Source organism: Oryctolagus cuniculus, chromosome 1 (assembly GCF_964237555.1).
Source record: "Oryctolagus cuniculus chromosome 1, mOryCun1.1, whole genome shotgun sequence".
Lineage (NCBI taxonomy): Eukaryota > Metazoa > Chordata > Mammalia > Lagomorpha > Leporidae > Oryctolagus > Oryctolagus cuniculus.
The window spans coordinates 199142620-199167619 of record NC_091432.1 but is presented as its reverse complement, the minus strand read 5'-3'; the positions used below and the strand labels follow the sequence as shown (position 1 = coordinate 199167619).

Genomic DNA, 25000 nt, shown 5'->3' with positions numbered 1-25000 from the left:
TTTAAAAACAAATAAATTAAAACAAAAAGGGGTAATTTCTGTTTTCAGAGCTTCTCTGCTATCTGCAGTTTCTCAAAATAATCACTTGAAAATAGTTCTTATGACATAAGGGCACATTTTGCAGTGGCATATTCTGGACTCCTACAGCAACTTGCCAGAGACCTCAAAACTAGTGAGTTCAGGCAGTCTGACCCCACAACCTGTATCCTGAATCATTTCATTCCAGTTGTAAAGAGGACGAGGCAAGGAATATAACTTTCAACTACAGGCATCAAGGGAGGCTTCATGGAAGAGATGGCATTTGAATTAAGCCCTGAAGGTGAAAAACAGCTTCCAAATCACAACAGTAGATACAGAGATGCTATGGGAATACTTGGGAGTTAAGAACTGGACCTGACGGAAGAAGGGGATAATACCGGAGGTGGGTGCGGGGCGGCGGCGGGGGGGGGGGGGGGGGGGAGGAAGCTTGGGTTTTCAGGCCAGTCGTTTGCACATTATTTTTTGTTGTTTGTTTGTTTTTTAAGATTTATTTATTTGAAAGGCAGAGCTAGAGCTATAGAGAAAGAGAGAGAGAGAGCGCAAGCTATCTCTTCCATCCACTGCCTCACTCCCCTAATGGCTACAATAGCCAGGGCTGGGCCAGGCCAAAGTCAGAAGCCAGAAGCCAGGTGCTTCATCTGGGTCTCCCACGTTGGTGCAGGGGCCCAAGGACTTGAGTCAATTTTCACTGACTTCCCAGGCACATGAGCAGGGAGCTGGGTCAGAAGTAGAGCAGCCAAGGCTGCGGCAGGCTGATGCTAGGAGCCAGGACCTTCATCTGGATCTGAAACACGGGTGTTTGCACATTATTCTGAAAATACTGGGAAGTCAAATAATTTTTCTGAGCAGGAAAGAACTCTATATGGTACTTCAATCATCAAATTCTAACTTAACAGCTAATGTTGGGGATGGCAGGGAGGAACCATTTCTTCTGTCAAAGAACAACTACTTAATAAAAAAACACAAGATATTTTTAAAAATAGTAGACAAGGTCGGCACTGTGGCACAGAAGGTTAATCTGCCTGCGGTACCAGCATCCATATGGGCGCCATTTATAGTTATGGCTGCCCTTCTTCCGACCAGCTCCCTGCTACGGCCTGGGAAAGCAGTAGAAGATGGCCCAGTGCTTGGGCCCTGCACCCACATGGGAGACCCAGAAGAAGCTCCTTGCTCCTGGCTTCAGACTGGTTCAGCTCTGGCCATTGCAGCCATCTGGGGAGTGAACCAGAAGATGGAAGACCTTTCTCTCTGTAACTCTCTCAAATAAATAAAAATCTTTTTTTTTTTAAAAAAGTAGACAAGTCAAAAATATGATACAACAGATGTTCTAAGGGGATATATGACTGTTTAACAAACCATATAGTTTTATAACTCTCAGGTTATATTAGTTTTTTCTTTAGTTTGGGTAGAGGATTTGCAAGTAGCAGAGCCTGGAAAGTCTGTATAAGTGGTTTTTGGAAAGAGGCCAAAAAAGAATGGATAGCTGGCCCCTCAGCCACCAAAACAAGACTCAAACGAATAGATAAGGCTGCACTGGCTGCTCCAGTGCCCTCTCCCTATTCACCACAATGTCCCAGGGAGAGGACATTCCCTGTAATCAGTGACCTGTTCTTGAATCTGTGTAGCTGTCTTTATTTGTACTAAATGGCTTGGTGTCACTTGTTTCAGGGATTCCCTTGCTGGTCTTCACAGAGGCCCCATGCTTTCTGGCGCAAGACATTGCCATCAATGAGAACATGCTTCCTGTCCTTGTCTTCCCTCCACAAATTTAAGCTTTTCCTACCTTAATTAACCACTTACCATGTACTGTGGCTGTAGCTTCGGCAGTGTGAGGTGCAACAACAAAACTAGTACAAATCCTTCCTCATGATTTCATGTATAAGAGCCTCATTCTGACCATAAGTCTTAGCAACCTCAGAGTATATTTTTCTTTCCTTACTAAATTAAGAACTTTCACCTCTTCACTTAAAGTATTTTACAGTTATCCTCTGACATATCCAAATTGCCAGCATCATTATTCTTGAGATTTGGGGCCATTTTTAAGTAAAATAGGGGTTACTTGAACACAATCACTGTGACACCATGACAGTTGATAACTGAGATGCTACTGAGTGATGGACAGGAAGGTGGCATACCCAGCATGGATACGCTGCAGATAATGATTCATGTTCCGAGTGAGGCAGAGAGGGATGGTTTCAATGTGCTACTCAGAATGGTACACAGCTTAAAGCTTAAGAATTGCTCATTTCTGGAATTTTCCATTTAATATTTTCAGACTGAATTAACTGCAGGTAACTGAACCTGTGGAAAGCAAAACCACGGATTAGGGGAAGCCTACCATTCTAGGTTCCCTTCCAGTGGAAGGCTTATCTTTACCTACTGGAACCTCTTAGATCTTCTGATTCTTTAGGGTTGTGCAATTTGACTGATTTCTTATTGATTAGGATATTTTACAACTATGTAGGAGTTTAACTTGTAAAAATGATGAAAATGCAAATTCTGATCAATAGCAATATAAATAAATTTTGTCTAGTAAAGATATGACTGATTCCTCGTCTGTAGGAAAGAGAACCCCAAACATTACATATTACTGCACTGTAGAATACTAACCAGTTTTGTATCCATTGCAGTCACTTTCTTCACTTTTCATAGTCTCAGTTACCTGTGGTCTGCAATTATTAAGTGGGAGGCCAGCACTGTGGCACAGCGAGCTAGGCTGCCTCCTCCAATGCCAGCATCCCATACTGGAGGGCTGGTTCAAGTTCCAGCTGCTTTGCTTCTATCCATTTCCTTGCTAATGTGCCTGGGAAGGCAGCAGAGGATGGCCCAAGTACTTGGGCCCCTGCCACCCAGTGGGAGACCCAGATGGAGTTCTAAGCTTCTGGATTCAGTCTGGCTTCACTCTGTCTCTCCCTCTAACTCTATTTTTCAAATAAAATAAATATTTTTAACAAAACTTTAAAAAGAAAATATTAAATGAAATATTTAACTCAAATTTTAAATTTAGTACAGTATATTACTACTCTGTTACTGTTAATATCTTACTGTGTCTACTTCATAAATTAAACTTTCTCATGGATAGGTACATGTAGGAAAAAATGGTACACAAAGGGTTTGGCACTTTCTGTGGTTTCAGCATTAGTAGAACATCTTGGAAGGTATATTTCACAGATGGGGAACTACTATATTAACAAAACTATTCGGTCTTCCCTTATCATCTGCTCCTCAAATTCTCCTTTGAAACATTCTTAACATTTTACTGATGCCCAATAGTTAATGAGTTGAATAAAATCTTTGACCTGTATTAATTTTACATTTACACGAAAGTTATATTCTTACATTTACAAAAATATTAACACTTGTTAATTCCTGCAGGCTTTCCAGCACTTAGACTAGTCAGAAGAAAGCAATGGGGGCCAGCATTGTGGCATAGCTGGTTAAGTTTCTGCCCCATGACACTGGCAATCCCATATGGGCACTGGTTCAAGTACCAACTGCTCCACTTCCAATCCAGCTCCCTAATAATACACCTGGAAAAGCAGTGGAAGACAGCCCAAGTACTTGGGCCCCTGCACCCAGGTGGAGACAAGGATGAAACTCCTGGCTTCAGCTTGACCTGGCCATGGTTGTTGTGGCCATTTGGGGAATGAACCAGTGGATGGAGGATCTCTCTGCCTCTGTATGTGTCTCTCCTTCTCCCTCTGTAATTCTACCTTTCAGATAGATAGATAGATAGATCGATCGATCTTTAAAAGAAAAAGCAAGCAAGCAAGCAATGTCATAATCTCCATACACAGACCAAAAGTAGCTTTCAGAAACTACAAGTGTGGTGCTTTCTGGCAACTTTGAGAATTCTAAATGAAGTTTTAAAAAGATGCTTCATGAGAAAACAGAAAAGGGGGAAAAAAGTATTTACTCTGTATACTATCAACTTCTATGCTGAGCAGTTACATATATTATCTCGTTGAATCTTCAGGAAATCTCTGAAATAGGTATCATTGTCCTAATATTGCAAATGAATAAGCAGGAAATATCTGAGTAAGTACAGCAACACCCACATGCAGATCAAGTTACATAAGTGGAAAATTACAGTAATGGTTCATGAGTGCCAGTGGTTAAAAGGACACTTTGTAAATAGAATATAAAATTCAGTAAACACGTGAGTGAAAGGATTACCAGCAATAACAGTCATTAACAGGAAAAACTGACGGCAAGGCTTGCACAGGTGCTCTTAATTACATGGGCACAGCTTGAAGCTTTCTGTCCACATCCTGTTTCTGTAGACTTTGCCACGTGCATCCACACTCTGCTGTCTGCTTCCCTCCCTAAGCAAGATGGGGGATTTGCAGTCCACTCAGCACCTGTCTTCCTGCAAGACTTATGCAATGTGATTCACAAAGGCATTTATGCTCCATGGCCAGAGGGAAGTCCCAGTAACCAGCAGCTGGCAGATGTCACCCCTTAGAAACAGGTCCCTCCAATGTATCTGCGATATTTACTTCCTGAACTACAAGAGCTGATGTCAAATGGCATCTAACTAAGATTTAAAAGCTTGATTGTTCTATTTTTATTTATACTTGTTACATCTCATTAAAAAAAAAAACAAGTTTATTGTTAAGAAAGAGAAAGAAAATCTGGAGACAAAACTATTTCAATTGTTGTCCTAACTTGGAAGCACCATGCACCAGAGAACAAGAAGGAAAGGGAAAGCAGGATGGTGCGAGGGTCTTAACCCCAGGAATTTCTGCCGACCCGCCTCTCCCGGGTCAGGGGCGCTTCCAGCAACATCTGGGCCCCTGGTCTTCCTTTCCTTGGACACCATCTCTTGGACGTTTCAGGACAGTTCATGGAGATCCAACTCATGTAAGAGTTGCTGATTTAGGCCACCAAAGTCTCATTTCCTCCTCTGCTCTCCATCTGACCTCAGCTCTCATTCTACCCTACCACTGTACCTTGTCTTATGGCTCACAGCATTTCATTTGTCTATTTATTTAATTTGAGAGACACGGACAGCCAGAAAGAGCCTCCAGAATCCCATTAAATGACTAGGACCAGGCTGGGCCAAGACTAGGGGCCAGGAACTCAATCCAAGTTCCCCACATGAGTGGCAGGTACCCAATGAACTGAGCCATCACTGCTGCCTCCCAGGGTCTGTATTAACAGGAAGCTCGAACTGGGGGCTGGTGAAGGCACCCCAATGTGGGATGCGAACACTTTAACAGAAAGCTCAACCTCTCGACCAAATGTGTGTCTCATTTACACCTTTTATATTCTTATCATATTCCACACCCACTGCTCACATACACAGTGCCCAGACTAGTACTTTATAGATTCTGCAACTCATTAAAGAATCTGTAGGAGATTCCAAGATAGCAGATTAGGGACCAATATACTGTATTAGGCTAAGGATAAACAGTAAAAATGAAAAAAAGTATAGGAAGTGCACTCTCAGGGGAGAATTGGAGAGAAAACTGCACTGGAAATCTTATAAGAGGAAGAGGAACGCTGTGGACCTGTGTGGAGGGTGTGGGCACACAGCATAAACATGAAGACAGCACACAACTGCAGTAGCCGAGAGCTGGAGTGGGCAGCAGCTCAGAGACAGAGGTGAGATGGGACTGTAGCAACCTATGGTGACACATCTGGAGGGAGAGCATGGCATGAGTCTGGATTGCAGCCCTGGGGGCCAGCAGTTGCTAGCGGTTTTTTGCCTGTGGACTCAGTGGAAGGAGAGTGGGTACATTTATCTTGCCCCAACTTCCCCACAATAGCACATGCTGCCAAGCTGAGAAAGGGCGGGCACCGTGCTGCTGCGTGTGGGCAGGAGCTGCAGAAGACTCTGTGCACCGATACAGCAACTGGCTGAGACGGAACGCCATCTTCTCAGCAGTGCTGTGGCAGTGATGAGAGAGCGAGCAACATTTGGCCAGTGCTCTACTGTACACGTGTGATCCAGAGATTCTAGTGGAGGGAATAATCTGCAGTCCCCACTGACTTTCAGTCTGGCTGGGAGGTGGCTGGACAATCACGTAAGACAAGGCACCTACAGCCTCCCAAATTGAAGAAACACCTAGCCAGAGCAGTCTTGAGAAACATCTGCTTCTCTGCTGACTGGATGGGCTGGCAGGGCAGAGACACCTCTGCACCCAGCGACTGTGGGAGCCTTGTGCTGAGACCAGGGGGACTCGGTGGTTACAGGAGAAGGTGCAGGGTGTAGCTGGATCTTGTCGCTCCCCCTCTTCATGGAGGAACGACACTAAGCCCTGCCTAGGCTTCATATCCGAGTCACGGCACCATTATGTCGCTCCCCCTCTTCGTGGAGGAACGACACAGGACCCTGCGCTGTTCTTTCTGTCTGCTCGGCCCTCCCCGGGTTAGCTGCTGGTTCTTCCCGGGTTGGCTACTATCCCTTCCACCTCCGTGGAAGGGCAGTTCCCCCTGGCCGCATTCCCCACTTCCGCAGGGGAGCGGCACACCGCCGGCCGGCTCTTCTCGGGGGCTGCACAGGTGTTATTCGGATAGATGTTCCTGGTGCATGCCGTCTCTCTCCTCCTTTATAGTCCTCCTCCGCCAATCCTAACTCGGCTGCCCACACGCCGAGTACGCTGCTCTCCAATCAGGAGCAAGTCCTACAGTTTATTGGTTGAACTGGAGGCAGCTGTGCGGAAGCTGTTTACTTCTCTCCCAGCGCCATATTGTGGGAGAGCAGATGCATAGAATAAGTCTTAATTCCAGTAACTCAGTCCAGTCCGGGCTGCTCCCCACAGATCTCTGGGGAATCTGGGTGCAGCTCCACATGCTTGGAGCTCCTTGGTTGCCTGGGGCAGGTCACTGCAAGAAGGGTGCCCACAGTAAGGACTGCGCAGATCATCTGTGCAGTTCACACAGTAGCATGGAACACACACTGGGGGCTAACACCCAGGCATTGAGATCTACCGTGCCCAGCTTGGGTTTTACCCTGGACACTGGCCCCACCAGGGAGCACTGACCAGAGCTCCCTGGCCCCACCCACCACACACCTCTTGGTATTCACTGAAAGTGTAGATATCCCACTAAGCCACAGAGTCATAGCTTAAAGATAAAAGCCATCAGAGAAAAAAACAAATGCAAAAATTCAAGAAACAAGAAGGAAGACACCATGAACCCCTCCAAAGGAACACAACAACATTTAAATATTAGAATGTGAAGAGGAAGAGATCGGGGAAATGCCAGAAACAGAATTCAAAAAGTTAATCATGGGACTACTCAAAAGCAATCAGAAGCAAATCCATGAACTAAAGAAAGCCATATAATGTGAATGAAAATGTTTCCTATCAACTGAGATTTTAAAGAGAAATCAAAATGAAATATTAGAAATGAAGAATTCAATAGATCAAAAACAAAAAACATGGTGGAAAGCCTTAACAGCAGGCTTGGTGAGGTAGAAGAAAGAATATCCAAACTTGAAGACAAGTCTTCGAATTTTAGACTAAAAAAATGAAGAAGAAAATAGAAAACTTAAAAACAATGTTGGAGATTTATTGGATACTCTCAAATGACCCAAAATACGAGTCAGGTCTTAGGAGTTCCTGAAGGTGTGGAAAGAGAGAATGGACTAGAATGACTTACTTACTTACTTACTTACTTATTTATTTATTTTTGACAGGCAGAGTGGACAGTGAGAGAGAGAGAGACAGAGAGAAAGGTCTTCCTTTGCCATTGGTTCACCCTCCAATGGCCACCGCAGCTGGTGCGCTGCGGCCAGCACACCGCGCTGATCTGAAGGCAGGAGCCAGGTGCTTCTCCTGGTCTCCCATTGGGGGCAGGGCCCAAGCACTTGGGCCATCCTCCACTGCACTCCCGGGTCATAGCAGAGAGCTGGCCTGGAAGAGGAGCAACTGGGACAGAATCTGGCGCCCCGACTGGGACTAGAACCCGGTGTGCCGACGCCGTTAGGCGGAGGATTAGCCTATTGAGCCACGCGCCAGCCCACTATTTAATTTAATAATTACAGAAAACTTGCCCAACTGGAGAAAGAAAGAGATGTCCAAGCAGAGGAAGCACGTAGAACTCCTAACAGAACCAGAAAAAAGCTTCTCCACGACACATTGTAATCAAACTTCCCACAGTAAAACATAAAGAAAAGATTCCAAAATGTGCACAAGAGAAACATCAGATGACGTTCAGAGGATCTCCAATTAGACTCATTGCTGACTTCTCATCAGAAACCCTACAGGCTAGAAGGGAATAGCTAGATATAGTTCAAGTCTCAAAAGAAAAACCTGTCAACCCAAAATACTGTACCCTGCAAAGCTCTCATTTATGAATGAAGGTGAAATAAAGATTTTTCATAACAAACAGAAATTGAAAGAATTTTTCATCACTTTTCCAGCCTTACAAAAGATGCTTAAGGATGTGTACACACAAAAACAAAGAAAGATAGCCATCATTATGAAAGAATGTGAAGGCAGAAAATCACCCAGTAAAAGTACAAAAGAAATCCAAAGTAAACAACAGGAATATTTATGGGAAAATGGCAGGGCCAAGTCATTACTTATCAATAGTCACCATGAATGTAAATGACCTCAACTCTCCAACAGATACAGACTGAATGGTTAAAAAACAAGTCCCATCTATTTGCAGCCTATAAGAAACACATCTCACCAACAAAGAAGCACGCAGACTCAAAGTGAAAGGATGGAAAAAGATATGCCATGCTAACGGAAACCAAAAAAGGGTTTTGCTATCCTAATATCAGACAAAACAGACTTTAACATAAAAACTGTTAAAAGAGACGAAGAAGGGCATTATGTAATGATTAAGGGATCAATTCAACAGGAAGATATGACTACAATAATTGTATATGCACCCAATTATTGGGTACCTGGCTAATTTAAAAGAAATGTTAATAGATCTAAAGGGGAAAAAAAAGCTCTAAAGGGAGACATGGACTCCAATACAATAATAATGGGGGACTTCAACATCCCACTTTAATCAATGGACAATTCAACAAAGAAACAACAGAGCTAACTGACACTATGGACCAAATGGATCTAAATGATATCTACAGAACTTTTCACCCCACAGTTGCAGAATACACATTCCTCTCATCAGTACATGGAACTTTCTCTAGGATAAACCATATGCGAAGCCATAAAACAAGTCTCAGCAAATTCAAAAAAACTGAAATCATACGATGCACCTTCTCTGACCACAATGGAATCAAGCTGAAAATCAACAACTCAATAACCTCTAGATCCATGTGCAAATGAATGAAGCATGAAGACTGAACAATATGTTCCTGAAAGAACAGGCGGTCACAGAAGAAATAAAAAAACTTCTGGAAACAAATGAAGATGACAATACATCATATCAAAACTTATCAGAGGGGCCAATGCTGTGGCATAGCAGGTAAAGCCACTGCTTGCAGTGCCGGCATCCCATATAGGCACCAGTTCGAATCCTGGCTGCTCTGTTTCTGACCCAGCTCTCTGCTATGGCCTGGGAAAGCAGCAGAAGATGGCCCAACTGCTTGGGTCCCCACACCCACATGGGAGATCCAGAAAAAGTTCATGGTTCCTAGCTTCCAATTAGCGCAGTTCCGGCTGCTGCAGTCATCTGGGGAGTAAACCAGTGGATGGAAGACACACACTCCCACCTTTTTCTCTCTGTAACTCTGCCTTACAAATAAATAAATAAATCTTTTTTTTTTTTTTAATTTACTTATTTACTTGAAACTCAGAGTTACACAGAGAGAGAGGAGAGGCAGAGAGAGAGAGAGGTCTTCCATCCACTGGTTCACTCCCTAATTGGCTGCAATGGCCAGAGCTGCGCTGATCCAAAGTCAGGAGCTTCTTTTGGGTCTCCACAAGGGCCCAAGGACTTGGGCCACCTTCCACAGTTTTCCTGGGCCATAGCAGAGAGCTGGATTGGAACTGGAGTAGCCAGGGCTTGAACCGGCACCCATATGGGATGCCGGCACTGCAGGCGGCAGCTTTACCTGTTACGCCACAGCGCTGGCCCCCAAAAAATAAGTCTTTAAAAAGAAAAAGAACTTATGGGATACAGAAAAGGCAGTGTTAAGAAGGAAGTTTACAGCAATCAATGCCTACATGAAAAAAATGGAAAGGTACCAAATAAATGAGTATCAATGCATTTCAAAGACCTAGAAAAACGGCCGGCGCCGTGGCTCACTAGGCTAATCCTCTGCCTTGCAGCGCCGGCACACCGGGTTCTAGTCCCGGTCAGGGCGCCGGATTCTGTCGCAGTTGCCCCATTCCAGGCCAGCTCTCTGCTGTGGCCAGGGAGTGCAGTGGAGGATGGCCCAAGTGCTTGGGACCTGCCCCCATGGGAGACCAGGAGAAGCACCTGGCTCCTGCCATCGGATCAGCACAGTGCGCCGGCCGCAGTGTGCCGGTCGCGGCAGCCATTGGAGGGTGAACCAACGGCAAAAGGAAGACCTTTCTCTCTGTCTCTCTCTCTCACTGTCCACTCTGCCTGTCAAAAAAAAAAAAAAAAAAGACCTAGAAAAACAACAAAAAAACAAACTCAAAGTTAGTAGGAGGGAAGAAATAATTAAAATTAGAGAAAAAATTAAACAAAACTGAAACCAAAAACAAACAAGATCAGTGAAATGAAGAGTTTTATTTTTTTAAGATGTATTTATATATTTGAAAGGTAGAGTTACAAAGAGGCAGAGGCAGAGGTGAAGAATTGAGCTAGAAAATTGCAGGCACAAACCTCCTTCCCCAAAGCTGAAACCCTGTGGGGCGGGGGTTGTATAGTTTCGGTTCCTTATCTTTACAGCTGCACCTGTGTGAAGATAAGGGGCTGAAGCTGTGTAACCCTTGCCTCACCCGCCGTTAATGCCTCAATCAATTCTAGGAGATGTCCTTTGAACTCCCTGCACGTGCTTTGAGTTTCCTGCGGTGTGAGTTGATTTGCTAATGAGCTTCCCGCGGTGTGAGATGATTTGCTAGTCTCTGAAAACCCTATAAAAACCCTGACCCTTGACTTCTCGGGGCTGCTGTGTTCCTGCGTGCTCAGAGAGCCCCAGCATGCTGGTTTGAATAAACCCCTTGCTGATTGCATGAGAGTGTCTCTTGGAGTCGTTCCTTGGGCAGTTGATGTTTCTCGACCCTATCAGAGGCAGAGAGAGGTCTTTCATCCATTGGTTCACTCCCCAAATGGCCGCAATGGCTGGAGCTGGGCCAATCTGAAGCCAGGAGCCAGGAGCCTCTTCCAAGTCTCCCATGCAGGTGCAGCGGCCCAAGGACTTGGGCCACCTGTACTGCCTTCCCAGGCCATAGCAGAGAGCTGGATTAGAAGAGAAGCAGCTGAGACTTGAACTGGTGCCCATATGGATGCTGGTACTGCAGGAGGTGGCTTTATTTGCTACAACACAGCATCAGCCCCAAAGAGCTGGTTTCTTGAAAAAATGAACAAAATCGATACACCATTGGCCCAACTAACCAATAGAAAGAGGGAGAAGACCTTAATCATTAAAATCAGAGATGAAAAAGGAAACGTAACAACAGACACCACAGAAATAAAAAGATTCATTAGAAATTACTACAAAGAGCTGCAAGCCAACAAATTGGGAAATCTAGAAGAAATGGATAGGTTCCTAGAGACACACAATCTAGCAAAATTGAGTCATGAAGACATAAAAAACCTAAACAGACCAATAACCAAGATGGAAACTGAATCAGTTATAAAAATCCTCCCAACAATGAAAAGCCCAGGACCAGATAGCTTCACTGAATTCTACCACACATTTAAAGAAGAAATTCCAATTCTTCTCAAGCTATTCAAAACAACTGAAAGAGAGGGAATCCTCCCAAACTCCTTCTATGAAGCCTACACCTTAATTCCTAAGCCAAAAAGAATACAATAGAGAGAAAGAGAACTATAGACCAATATCCCTGATGAACACAGATGTAAAAATCCTCAACAAAATACTAACTAATCAAATGCAACAACACATCAGAAAGATCATTCACCCAGACCAAGTGGGATTTATCCCTGGTATGCAGGGATGGTTCAACATTTGCAAATCAATCAATGTCATACATCACATTAACAAATTAAAGAACAAAAACCATACTGTTGTGATCACTGACATCATAAATAAGAGTGTCAATTGTTAACTCAACAACAGGAGTCATTGTGCATTTACTCCCCATGTAGGACCTCTGTCCTTAATGAGTTGTACTATGAGAATTTATGGTAAAACTTGTATACAAACAGTACTTTATATTTTGTGTGTCTGTGTGGGTGCAAACTGTTGAAATCTTTGCTTAGCATAGAGTTGGTCTTCTGTATATAAAGATAATTAAAAATGAATCTTAATGAAGAATGGGATGAGAGCGGGGAGTAGGAGGTGGGATGGGAGTGGGGGTGGGAGGGTAAGTATGGGGAGAAGAACAACTATATTCTTAAATAATTTATTAAATAAAAGCTTTCTAAAAACAAAAAATAAAGTAACATACTGTTATCTCAACAGACACAGAGAAAGCATTTGATAAAATACAACATCCCTTCATGATGAAAACCTTAAGCAAATTGGGTATAGAAGGAACATTCCTCAACATAATTAAGGAAATTTATGACAAACCCATGGCCAGCATCCTATTGAATGAGGAAAAGTTGGAAGCACTCCCCCTAAGATCCAGAACCAGACAAGGATGCCCACTCTCACAATTGCTATTAATATAGTCCTGGAAGTTTTAGTCAGAGTCATTAGGCAAGCCAAAGAAATAAAAGGGATACAAATTGGAAAAGAAATCAAACTATATCTGCAGATGACATGAGTCTATATATAGGGGATCTAAAAGACTCCACTGAGAGACTATTGGAACTCATAAAAGAGTTTGGTAAAGTGGCAGGATATAAAATCAAAACAGAAAAATCAATAGCCTTTGTAAACAGACAATATCATGGCTGAGAAAGAACTTTTAAGATCAGTCCCATTCACAATAGCTCCAAAAAGAATTAAACACATTGGAAAAAATTTAACCAAGGATGTCAAAGATCTCTATGTTGAAAATTACAAAACACTGAAGAAAGAAACAGAAGAGGAAATTAAAAAATGGAAAAATTTTCCATGTTCATAGATTGTATGAATCAACATTATCAAAATGTCCATATTAGCAAAAGCAATTTATAGATTCAATGCGATCCCAATCAAAATACCAATGACATTCTTCGCAGACCTAGAAAAAAATGATACTAAAATTCATACGGAAACACAAGAGACCCCGAAGAGCTAAAGCAATCTTATACAACAAAAACAAAGCCAGAGGTATCACAATACCTGATTTTAAGACATAATACAGGGCATTTATAATCAAAACAGCCTAGACTGGCACAAAAACAGACTTATACACCAAAGAAACAGAATAGAAACTCCAGAAATCAATCCATGCATCTACAAATAACTTATCTTTGACAAAGGAGCTAAAATCAATCCCTGGAGCAAGGACAGTCTCTTTAACAAATGGTGCTGGGGAAACTGTATCTCCACATGCAGAAGTATGAAACTAGACCCCTGCCTTACACCTTACATAAAAATCCACTCAAAATGGATCAGAGGCTCAAATCTATGACCTGATACCATCAAATTACTAGAGAACATTGGGGGAATTCTGCAAGACATTGGTATAAGCAGACTTCTTGGAAAAGACCCCAGAAGCACAGGCAATTAAAGCCAAAATTAACAAATGGGATTACACCAAGCTGAGAAGCTTCTGCACTGCAAAAGAAACACTTACTAAAAAGGCAACTGACAGAATGGGAGAAAATATTTACAAACCATGCAAGTGATAAAGGGTTAACATCAAGAATCTATAAACAGCTCAAGAAATTCAACAAGAAAACAAACAATCCAGTTAAGAAATGGGCATTTTTTAAGAGAGGAAATTCAAATGGCCAACAGACACCTGAGAAAATGCTCAGGATCACTAGCCATCAGGGAAATGCAAACCAAAACCATGGTGAGGTTTTACCTCATTCCAGTTAGAATGGCTCTCACACAAAAATCAACAAACGACAAATGCTGGTGAGGATGTGGGGAAAAAGGTACCCTGGTCCACTGTTGGTAGGAATGTAAACTGGCGCAGCCGCTGTGGAAGACAGTATGGAGATACCTCAGAAACCTGAATATAGATGTACCATATGACCCAGCCATCCCACTCCTGGGAATTTACCCAAGGAAAAGGAAATCAGCATTTGAAAGAGTTATCTGTACCCCCATGTTCACTGCAGCACAATTCACAATAGCTAAGTTATGGAATCAACCCAGATGTCAATCAACTGTTGACTGGATAGAGAAATTATGGTATATATATTGTGGAGTACTACTCAGCTGTAAAAAAGAAAATTAGAAAAAAAAGAAAAGAAAAGAAATCCTGTCTTTTGCAACAAGATGGACACAACTGGAAACCATTATACTTAGTGAAATAAGCCAGTCCCAAAAAGGCAGATATCATGGTTTCCCTGATCCGAGGTAACTAATAGAGTACCTGAAATATAATGTATAAAGTGAAATAGACATTTTGAGATTTGATGATTGTTTACAGCCCTTGTCTCTTCCACAGAGGAAGAGTGTCTTTTTTTCCTCTTCATATTATTTGTTGACCTCTTTTACTTAGTGTAGAGTTAACTATACAATCATTAAATAAACTAAAAAGAGATATTTGTAAAAATTAAGAGTGGGAATGTGAGAGAGGTGGGGGGAAGTGTCACTAAATCTGTATATTTGAAATATATAAAACTTTCATAATGTAAATAAAATGTAAAAAAAAAAAAAAACAAAGAAATCTGTGATAGATCAGAACCTGGGGATTCCTGTGGGGTGTTTGAGTAGCCCACCTGCTCCTACTGCTATAATTGCATTCTGGGAGGCCTGCCCAAGCAGACTGAAGGTCTTAGGGCTTCCAGAAGCACCTGAATGTGACGCTAGGAAGGCACCTTTCACTCCTCTGCTGAGCAACTGTTTGCTGAATGGTGAAGCAGGGAACTTTATGCCGCCTGGCCTTTACGCTGGCAGACCCACTGAGGTTTAAAACAGGGTTTGCAGGGCCAACGCTGTGGTTCAGAAGGTTTAAGCCATGGCCTGCAGCACTGGCATCTCACTTGAGCACTGTTTAAGTCCTGGCTGCTCCATTTCAGATCCAGCTCCCTGCTAACACACACAGGAAAGCAGCAGAAGATGGCCCAAATGCTTGGGCCCCTGCACCCATGTGGGAGACCCAGAAGAAGCTCCTCACTCCTGGCTTCAGCTTGACACAGTCCCAGCCATTGCAGCCATTTGGAAAGTTAACTAGCAGATGGAAGATCTCGCTCTGTGTTCTTTCAAATAAATCTTAAAAAAACAAAAACAAAAACAAAAACAAAAACAAAAACAGGGTTTGCTACTGCTTGATACAAAGGAACATCTGTAAGGGCTTCCAGGCCCTAGTGACCAGGGTCAGTGTGCTGGAGGCAGCAGGAACCAGTGTCGTCCCACAGACATCACAGAGCATTTCTCAGCCCTTTATTCTCCCCTCAGCATCTGGTGAGGGCCTCGGGGCCTTCTGACATAGGTATGGTGCCTCTGGCTCCCTTCTTTGTCCTGCAGTCCCAACTGTAGCTCCTTAACTAGTTTTACTTCATTTTCCTGTGGTCCAAGTCTCCTCCCTGACCCAGGGCTGTCATGACCGCCTTTCAGCGACACTGCTCTGAACCTCAGATGCCTCTGTCTGCACATTCCCCAGACTGGCATTCTTCTGACCAGCTTCCTGTCCACAGAAAGCAATGAGGCAGGTCCAGAACGTCTCACTGTCTATGAATCTTTGTTCTTCTGAGCTGACTGGCTCCTAGGATAACGCCTCCTACTGAAACCCTGAGTTGTTTTCCACTGAACTTCCCAGAAGTCTTGCCATGAGGCTTGTCACATTTCTATCTTTAGTTCTGGGTTCTGAGATGGAATGAGAATGAAACAGACCGCTACAGCCTTTGTCTTGTGAAGACTGCTAGAATACTGTGCTATGCGACAGAAGACAGCACAGCTGGGGTTGCTCCAAGAGAGGTTGAGTGCAAGGAGGAAGGCAAAGAGGCCAGAGGCTAGCCTGCAGCACCCCGCTTAGGGAAGAGGAGGTGAGTCAGGAAGAGCTAAAAAAGGCCATCTGGTGCTGCGGCCAAGGGAGGGTCTGGGAGGGTCTGTAGTGTCAGAGGCTGTGGAAGTGGGGGGGTGGGGCATAGGAAGCCACTGCTGACTGTTAGAAGGGAATCTCAGGAAGGTGATGGGGCCTGACGACACACTGGAACAAGGAAGGAACGAGTGGACGGCTGGCACTCCAGGTAGCCCACTCTTCCAATTTTAGTGTCAGGAGAGGGAAGAAAGAGCAAAACCAGCATGCAAAGGGCAGGACAGTGGCAAGAACTTGTTGGATTGGCTGTCTGTGTTTTTGCCAGAGAGGAACATGCTGGTGCACATAGGGGAAGGCCCCTGGAGAGAGAAGAGACTGAAATGCATAAGACAAAGGAAATAATTGACAGAATCAAGTCTCCGTGAAGAAGAGGTCTTGGACAATCACATTGAACGGAAGAGTCAGTGTGTTGGCTGGAGCAAAGTAGGGTACCCCAGGGTGCAAAATCTGATAGTTTGATCAAGATGGGTGAGAACTCTCAGTTTTACCTAAAGGTAGCCATCTTCTCAACTCCTATCCCTAAATCTGAATCTTGGCATCTTACCAGTGCATGGGCCTAGAACCCAAGGCAATGTTATGAAAAGGAAGGAGGCCTGTAGTGAAGAGAAAGGATGTGCGTGGCCAGCCCACTCAGGCCCTGATCCAATTTATTCATGCAGCCTCCTGAAAAGATGACAGGGACAGAGAGAAAACATACCCACCCATACCTACACCACTCACACTGGCAAACCCACAGAGTAGGCCTGAGTCTGGGTACAAGGGCCCAGGGAAGCTGACACACAAGATTCGCCAAAAGACAGGTCCCCATCAAATGCCTAGAACCTGCAAGTATTACCCTACCTAGAAAAACAGTCTTTGCAGATTTGGTAGGTATCTGGGAGTGCCAGAATGTCCTGGATTATCCATACTCTAAATGCAATGACAAATGTCCTTATGAGGGGACTTCAAAAAATTATGGAAAAACAGAATCAAAAAATTAGCTTATCTTGGGGGAAAAATTGAAATTCACACATAGTTTTTCCATGAACTTTTTGAAGACCACTGTATTGGAGAGATAGAGGAGAGACACGCAGAGGAGAAGGCTCTGAGAAGGCCAAGAAGAGATCGGAGTGAGGTGGCCATAAACCAAGCAAGCTGAGGAATGCCTAGAGCCCCCAGAAGCTGGGAGAGACAAAGAAGGATTCTTCCCTTGAAATTGCAAAAGGAACACAGCCCTGTTGACATGTTAATTTTGAACTTTTGGACTCCAGAAACCTTGAGAGAATAAATTCTTATTGTTTTAAGCCACCAACGTGTGGCCATTTGTAATGGCTGCCACAGGAAGCTAGTACAACTAGCAATGGCAAGAGGCTCATCCACCTCAGGTTTTTAAAAAAGGTTTATTTTATTTGAAAAGCAGAATTAGAGAAAGAGAGGCAGAGATAGAAAGGTATATCTCCCATCTGCTGGTTCACTCCCCAAATGGTTACAACAGCTGGGGCTGGGCCAGGCTTAAGCCAGGAGCCAGGAGCTTCCTCTGTGTCTCCCATTGGGTGCAGGGGCCCAAGGACTTGGGCTATTTTCCATTGCTGTCTCAGGCACATTAGCGGGAGTTGGATCAGAAGTGGAGCAGCCAGGACTTGGACAGGCGCCCATATGGGATGCCAGTGTTGCAGGTGGTGGCTTTACCCACCACACCACAACACTGGCTCCACCCATCTCACTTCTACACTGTGACTAGTCCACAAGTTGAAGGCCACAGGCAGCCATCTCTTCTTCAGGTCCCTTCACCTCTATAGTCTCCTACATCCTGCCTAAAGTCCTGGGTCTCACTCTGCAGAAGCAGCTCAGTTCTGCTTCCTTACTGCTAGCTCAGCCCTCAGTCCTGCACACCTAATCTTTACAGACTACAAGACTCCAAGCATGCAGCACTCTGCAGTGCTGGGGGCACTTAAAGCTCCTTGCCCTCCCGAAGTTACTGTCTGCTCAGTGATTTCACATCTTCTCACCTCTGAAAGCACTACGTACAGCCACTAACTTCCAGGAACCTGTCTAGTACCTTCTCTTCTACCTTACAGTGTACAAAGATACTGCTGCATAAAATATCAGAACTGAAATCTATAGCTGTAGAGAGCTGTGACCTCTCTCATATGTGCACGATCTCATTGGCTGGCATTTGTAATGCAAGAAACCAGATGCCAAATAAAAGGTAAGGGCTGACCATGTGACACATGGAGTCACAAATTCTTATTTCATTAAAGCCACTGACATAATGCCTAGTCTTCTTTCTGTAAGAAAAGATAAGGAACAATGATATTATATTTTCCAGTCTAAGCAGTTAAAATTTACATAAACATTAACTCTATTACTAGAAAAATATGAGGCTAGGTCTGATTCCAAATCTTACATCTTACATCTTAAAAAATAATATTATAAAAATTACTTCAATTATCAAACTATTTAATCACCATAATTTATTTAATTTATTAAGTTATCATGTGCATTGAGTATTAGTATGCTCTTATTCTCCTTTAAAAGTGCATCTTTCTAGGACTTTTGATATTGTTGTTCTTTTCCTCTCCAAAAATCTCTTCACTCTGTCAGGAAGGAGAGACTCTAAAGTTGTTCACTTAAAGTGGACCATGCAGCACCAGCAGCCCTTATGGGTGCCAGTTTGAGTCCCAGCTGCCCCACTGCTAATCCAGCTCCCTGCAAATGCGCCTGGGAAAGCAGTGGAAGATGGCCCAAGTCCTTGGGTCCCTGCACCCATGTGTAAGACTCAAGTAAGCCAGCGCCGCGGCTCAATAGGCGCCGGCACACCGGGTTCTAGTCCTGGTTGGGGTGCCAGATTCTGTCCCAGTTGCCCCTCTTCCAGGCCAGCTCTCTGCTGTGGCCCGGGAGTGCAGTGGAGGATGGCCCAAGTCCTTGGGCCCTGTACCCGCATGGGAGACCAGGAGAAGCACCTGGCTCCTGGCTTCGAATCAGCATGGTGCGCCAGCCACACTGTTACGGCCGCGACAGCCATTGGAGGGTGAACCCACGGCAAAGGAAGACCTTTCTCTCTCTCTCTCTCTCTCTCTCTCACTGTCCACTCTGCCTGTCCAAAAAAAAAAAAAAAAAAAAAAAAGATTCAAGTAAAGTTTCGGCAGCCATTTGGGGAGTGAACCAGTAGATGGAAGATATTTCTCTCTCTCTCTCTCTCTCTCTCTCTCTCTCTTTCCTTCTCTTTCAATAACTCTGCCTTTCAAATAAATAAATAAATAAATCTTATGGGGGCCCACATTGTGGTACAGTGAGTTAAGCCACAGCCTGCGATGCCAGCATCCCAAATGAGCACTGGTTCAAGTCCCAGCTGTTCCACTTTTTTTTTTTTAATTTTATTAGGCAGAGTTAGACAGTGAGAGAGAGAGAGAGAGAGAGAGAGAGAGAGAGAGAGAGAGAAGAAAGAAAGAAAGAAAGAAAGAAAGAAAGAAAGAAAGAAAGAAAGAAAGAAAGAAAGAAAGAAAGGTCTTCCTTCCGTTGGTTTACCCTCCAAATGGCTGCTACGGCCGGCGCAGTCGATCCGAAGCCAGGAGCCAGGCACCTCCTCCTGGTCTCCCATGCGGGTGCAGGGGCCCAAGCACTTGGGCCATCCTCCACTGCTTTCCTGGGCCACAGCAGAGAGCTGGACTGGAAGAGAAGCAACTGAGACTAGAACCCGGTGCCCATTTGGGATGCCAGCACCGCAGGCAGAGGATTAACCAAGTGAGCCACTGCGCCGGCCCCTCAGCTGTTCCACTTTTGATCCAGCTCTCTGCTAATGTACCTGGGAAAGCAGAAGACAAAGGCCCAAGTGCACCCACATGGGAAACCTAGATGGCGTTCCAGGTTCCGGGCTTTGGCCTGGCCCCTCCCCTGGCCGTTGCAGCCATTTCAGGAGTGAAGCAGCAGATGGAAGCTCTCCCTGTCACTCTTTCAAATAAATAAATCTTAAAAACAAAACCCCTCTGTTTTATCAGTCTAAATGTGTTTCTCCTATTCCAGCCAGTGATCAAATCCAACCATCTCATTCCAGAAAGAAATCTGATGCATCCTCAAAATGCATCTCACAGAGCAGGCATTTAGCCTAGCAGTTAAGACATCCACATCCCACAGCAGTGTGCCCGGGTTAGACAGACTCCTGCCTCCACCTCCTGATTCCAGCTTCCTGCTAATGCAGAACCTGGAAGGCAAAGATCATGGCTCAGGTAATTGGGTTCCTGCCACCCACATGGGAGACCTTTACTGAGTCTGGCTCCTGGCTGGGCATATTAAAGTAAGCTGTTTTGATTTTCTCCAAAAAAAGGTCTTCATTTAACAAACTCCACCACTAACTCTATAATAGCTTTATGGAGTTATAATCTACATAGCACACAATTCATCCATTGAGAATATATGAGTCAATGGTTTTTAGTATATTTATCAAGTTATACCACCATTATCATAATCAATTTTGGAACATATTCATCACCCCAAAAAAAGAAACCCCTTACCCACAGTCATTCCTATTTCCCCACAATTCCCAACCCCAATCACTAATCAGCTTTTGGTCTTTATAGATCTGCCTGTTATGTATAGAATCCTAAAATATGTTGTCTTGTGAATGGCTCATTTAACAATGTTTTCAAGGTTCACCTATACAACAACATTTATCAGTATTTTGTTCCTTTTTTATTGATGAATAATATTCCATGGTAATAATATACCATGGGGCTGACTCTATGGCAAAGCAGGTAAAGCTGCCACCTGCAGCACTGGTATCCTATAAGGGTGCCAGTACAAGTCCCCGCTGCTCTGCTTCTGACTGGGCTTCTTGCTAACAGCCTCAGAAAGCAGAAGAGGATGGCCCAAGTGTTAGGGCTCCTGCCACCCATGTGGGAAACCTGCATAAAGCTCCCGGCTTGAGCCTGGCCCAGCGGGAGCCACTGCAGTCACCTGGGTGAGTGAACAAACAGATGGAAGATACCTCTCTGTGTGAACTCTGACTTTCAAAACAAATAAATAAAGATCTATTTTTAAGAAAAAGAATATGATGCATCTTACTTTTCTATTTATTTATCAGTTGAAGATTCAGGTAGCTTTCATTTTTACTATTAATATGAATAATGCTGCCATGAATATTTATATACAAGTTTTTTGTGTGTGGGAACATATGTTTTCACTTCTCTGGGGTATGTATTTACAAGTAGTACTGCTGAGTCATGTGATCATTCATTTTTTGAACCTACTCCAACACCGGGCACTTCTTTAAAATTTATTTTTAAATATTTATTTATATACTTGACAGTCAGCATTATACAGAGAAGGAGAGGCAGAGAGAGAGAAACAAAGGTCTTCCATCTCCTGGTTCACTCCCCAGTTGGTCGCAACGGCCAGAGCTGCACCAATCTGAAGCCAGGAGCTTCTTCTGGGTCTCCCACGTGGTTGCAGGGGCCAAAGCACTTGGGCCATCTTCTACTGCTTTCCCAGGCCATAGCAGAGAGCTGGATCAGAAACAGAGCAGCCAGGACTAGAACTGGTGCCCATATGGGATGCCGGCTTTACCCACTAAGCCACAGCACCGTGAGCATTTTTTAATTTTTTTAAAAAGATTTATTTATTTGAAAGGCAGAATTACACAGATAGAGAAGGAGAGGCAGAGGGAGAGAGAAAGGTCTTTCATCCACTGGTTCACTCCCCAGATGGTCGCAACGGTCGGAGCTGTGCCGATCTAAAGCCAGGAACCAGGGTCTTCTTCCAGGTCTCCCACGCAGGTGCAGGGGCCCAAGCACTTGGGCCATCTTCCACTGCTTTCCCAGTCCATAGCAGAGAGCTGGATCGAAAGTGGAGCAGCTAGGACTAGAATCGGTGCCCACATGGGATGCCAGCGCTTCAGGCCAGGGCTTTAACCTGCTGTGCCACAGGCCGATCCCCGGGCATTTTAATTAATTCAGTATTTTACTTTGTTAGTTTGAGAGGCAAAAATATTTGTGGGCTAGTGTTGCAGCACAGCAGGTTAGGCCATCATTTCTGAAGCCACATCCCATATCAAAGCACAGGTTCAAGTCCCAGCTACTCCACTTCCAATCCAGCTCCCTGCTAATGCACCTGAGAAGGCAGCAGAAGATGGCCCAAGTGCTTGGGTGCCTGTATCCACGTGGGAGACCCAGATGGTACTTCTGTCTACTAACTTCAGCCTGGCCCAGACATGGCTATTGCAGCCATCTAGGAGTGACAGTGGATGGAAGACCTTTCTCTGTCTCTCCTCCGTGTCACTCTGCCTTTCAAATAAGTAAATAAACAAATCTTTCGAAAAGTTTTGCAGTTTCTCAAATAGCAATAAGGGAGGACTTTTAGTGGGAAGAGCTCATTAATGATCTATTCCTTTGTTTATGAGTTCCCTCAGCTTAGTCAACTCCCTTTTCTACTATAGAGCTCATTTTTTTCTTACCAATTTATATATTCTCAAGTGAGGTCCCAGAGGCAGTTTATGGGGAGGAGGAAAAGCACATTAAATATTGGACATTTTTACTGGAGAGGGGCTATCTGCCAAAATTAACCAAGGGGAAGTAAAGCATACACGAGTATCCTATGTCAGCTCACTTACAAGTATTCTCTCCTGCCTGCTCCAAAGTGGGTCCTATGAGCTATAGCAACAGAGACTAAAAAAGGGAAGGGCTGGCTCTGTGGTACAGCAAGTTAAGCCACCTCTTAGGATCCCTGCTACATTAGAGTGCCTGGTGTGAGTCCAGCTGATGAGCTGGGAAGACAGCAGAAGATGGTTCAAGTGCTTGGTTCCCTGCCACCCACATGGGAGATCTGGATAGAGTTCCTAGCTCCCGGCTTCAGCCTGGCCCATTTCTGGCTATTGTGAGCATCTGGTAAGTGAAGGATGACAACCTCTGTCACTCTGCCTTTTTCTATCACCCCACTTTTCAAGAAAAAAGGAGGCTAGGGGAATGAGACAGAGAAGAGAACTTCTTTTTTCAGTTTTTATTTGAAAGAGGAAAAAGAACAGACCAGATGTGAGGAATGGATGAGAATGAAGAGCTGAGGTTTGATTCAAAAAAACTGCTGCTGAAGGTTATGTATACCTTTCGGCATATCTGAGAAACAGAAGGAAAAATCTGAGTTATTTAAAAATTACTCCTTGGTGGCCCAGCTGGTTTCTCCAGTCACAAAACTGCTGTAAGCCCAGAGCAGGGCTTGTTTCATAATCTGTAAGCATATAAAGAATAACTAAGAACTTCTGTACTTGGGGAGCGACCCATGATAACAGCACCCCTAACTTCCCAATCAAACTGTGGAAGACTAGTCTATTATTTTCTTTTGTAGGCATAAATTCCTGAATTCTTTCTCCATGCGGTAAAAATAGAGGAGGCACAATTCCTCAGCAATTCCAATTCCAGCTGCTCAGTGGGAGTGACCCAGCCACTGAGGACAGGTGAATGTCCGCCGTGCAGGCAACCCTTGCCTTGCAAGAGGTTCCGATCCCGAAGAACTCCTTACCCAGTGAAATCTCCTCGCTGCGACAACCGAAAATGCTGCCCCCATGCCCACTTTGGAATAGTCCTCCTTTCTGCCTCCCTTGAGAACCACTGCCCCCAGGAACCGATGGAGAAGATCCAGGAAATCCTGCCCAGGCCCCCTCTGCCTAACCATGCCATGCCATTTATTTCACTCCTTGTAGCCACTTCATGTCCGTGGCAGGGATGAAGAGGCCCACCTTGTGAGGCATCCAGGTGGAAGCTGGATCTTCTGTTTTGGGCAGCCCTGCTATGGTATAAATATTTGTGTCCCCCCAAAATCCATATACTGGAATCCTAACTACGCCCTTCCCCCGCGCTATATACTAGGAGGCACTGCCTTTGGGAGCCTTCAAGAATGGAGTTCGTGCCCTTGTACAGGCCCTTGTGAGGTGACAGTGAAAAGACAGGTCTCTTTTAAGGAAGTAGACCCTCACTAGACACCGTAGCTGCTGGCTCCTTGATCTTCAATTTCCCAGTCTCTAGGACTGTGAGAAATCTATTTCTGCTGTTTGCCAGCTACTCAGACTAGGGGTGGTTCCTTGCAGCAGCCAAAAGGGACTAAGACAATCCCTGCCAACCTATCAAAACCTAGAAGTGCATTCCAGATTGCTGCCTGGAGGGAAAAAATACGCAAGTCACACACATCAGATGACTTTCTCATCTCCCCACCCCACTCCCACCGTCCTCCCACCACCCCAAAGAGCAAGAAGTGAGCTTATTCTCACAAGTCGCTTCCTGCCTCACATCCTTCTTCCTGAGGTGGCATTTGACTCCTCCCCTTCCCCGGGGTCACAGTGGAAGATGCAGTGGAGGAAAAGAAGAGAAGATGAGCCTGCAGGTGTCTGTGCGTTTTATTTGTTTCCACATTCTACCTTTAGATAATCTTGGATTGGCCAGGCACTTGCCACTCAGGAGGCAGGCTGGCCTGGGCCTGGGGCTCTCCTCTCCCTCTAGCTGTTCCTATTTACTTCCCCAGAAGGCTAGCAGCTGAGCCTGGGGGTCCTTTGGAACCTGGCCAATGTTTCTGTGGAGGGTAGTGGACCCAGTGACTGGGAGGGGACTTCTGGGACCGTACGGTTCCCTGTTCCAGGACCTGCAGTGGTTACACAGTATGTTTGCTTTGTAAAAAATTACTGGGCTGAACACTTTATGGTTCATGCTCTCTTTTGTATGTATGTTATACTTCAAGTAAAGAAAAAAAGTTTAAAAAATAACTTTGGCCAACTGACAAACTCCAACCTTATCTAGAATATTTAAATTAACCTAATCAACTGTATTTCTGGAATT

General features: G+C 44.4%; 1 protein-coding gene across 9 annotated transcripts in view; it reads right to left on the bottom strand.

Annotated features, from left to right (window-relative positions):
• The window catches only part of LOC103348031 (ESX-1 secretion-associated protein EspI), a 96043-nt gene that overhangs the window by 48420 nt on the left and 22623 nt on the right, over nt 1-25000 (bottom strand). Inside the window, exon 3 of one of the 9 annotated variants that reach the window (XM_070054417.1) lies at nt 467-23290. The exons of the other annotated variants lie outside the window; for them this stretch is intronic. The gene's annotated coding sequence lies outside the window, so the exon portion shown is untranslated. Of the gene's footprint in view, nt 1-466; nt 23291-25000 lie in introns of those variants that run through there. 9 annotated transcript variants of the gene reach the window in all.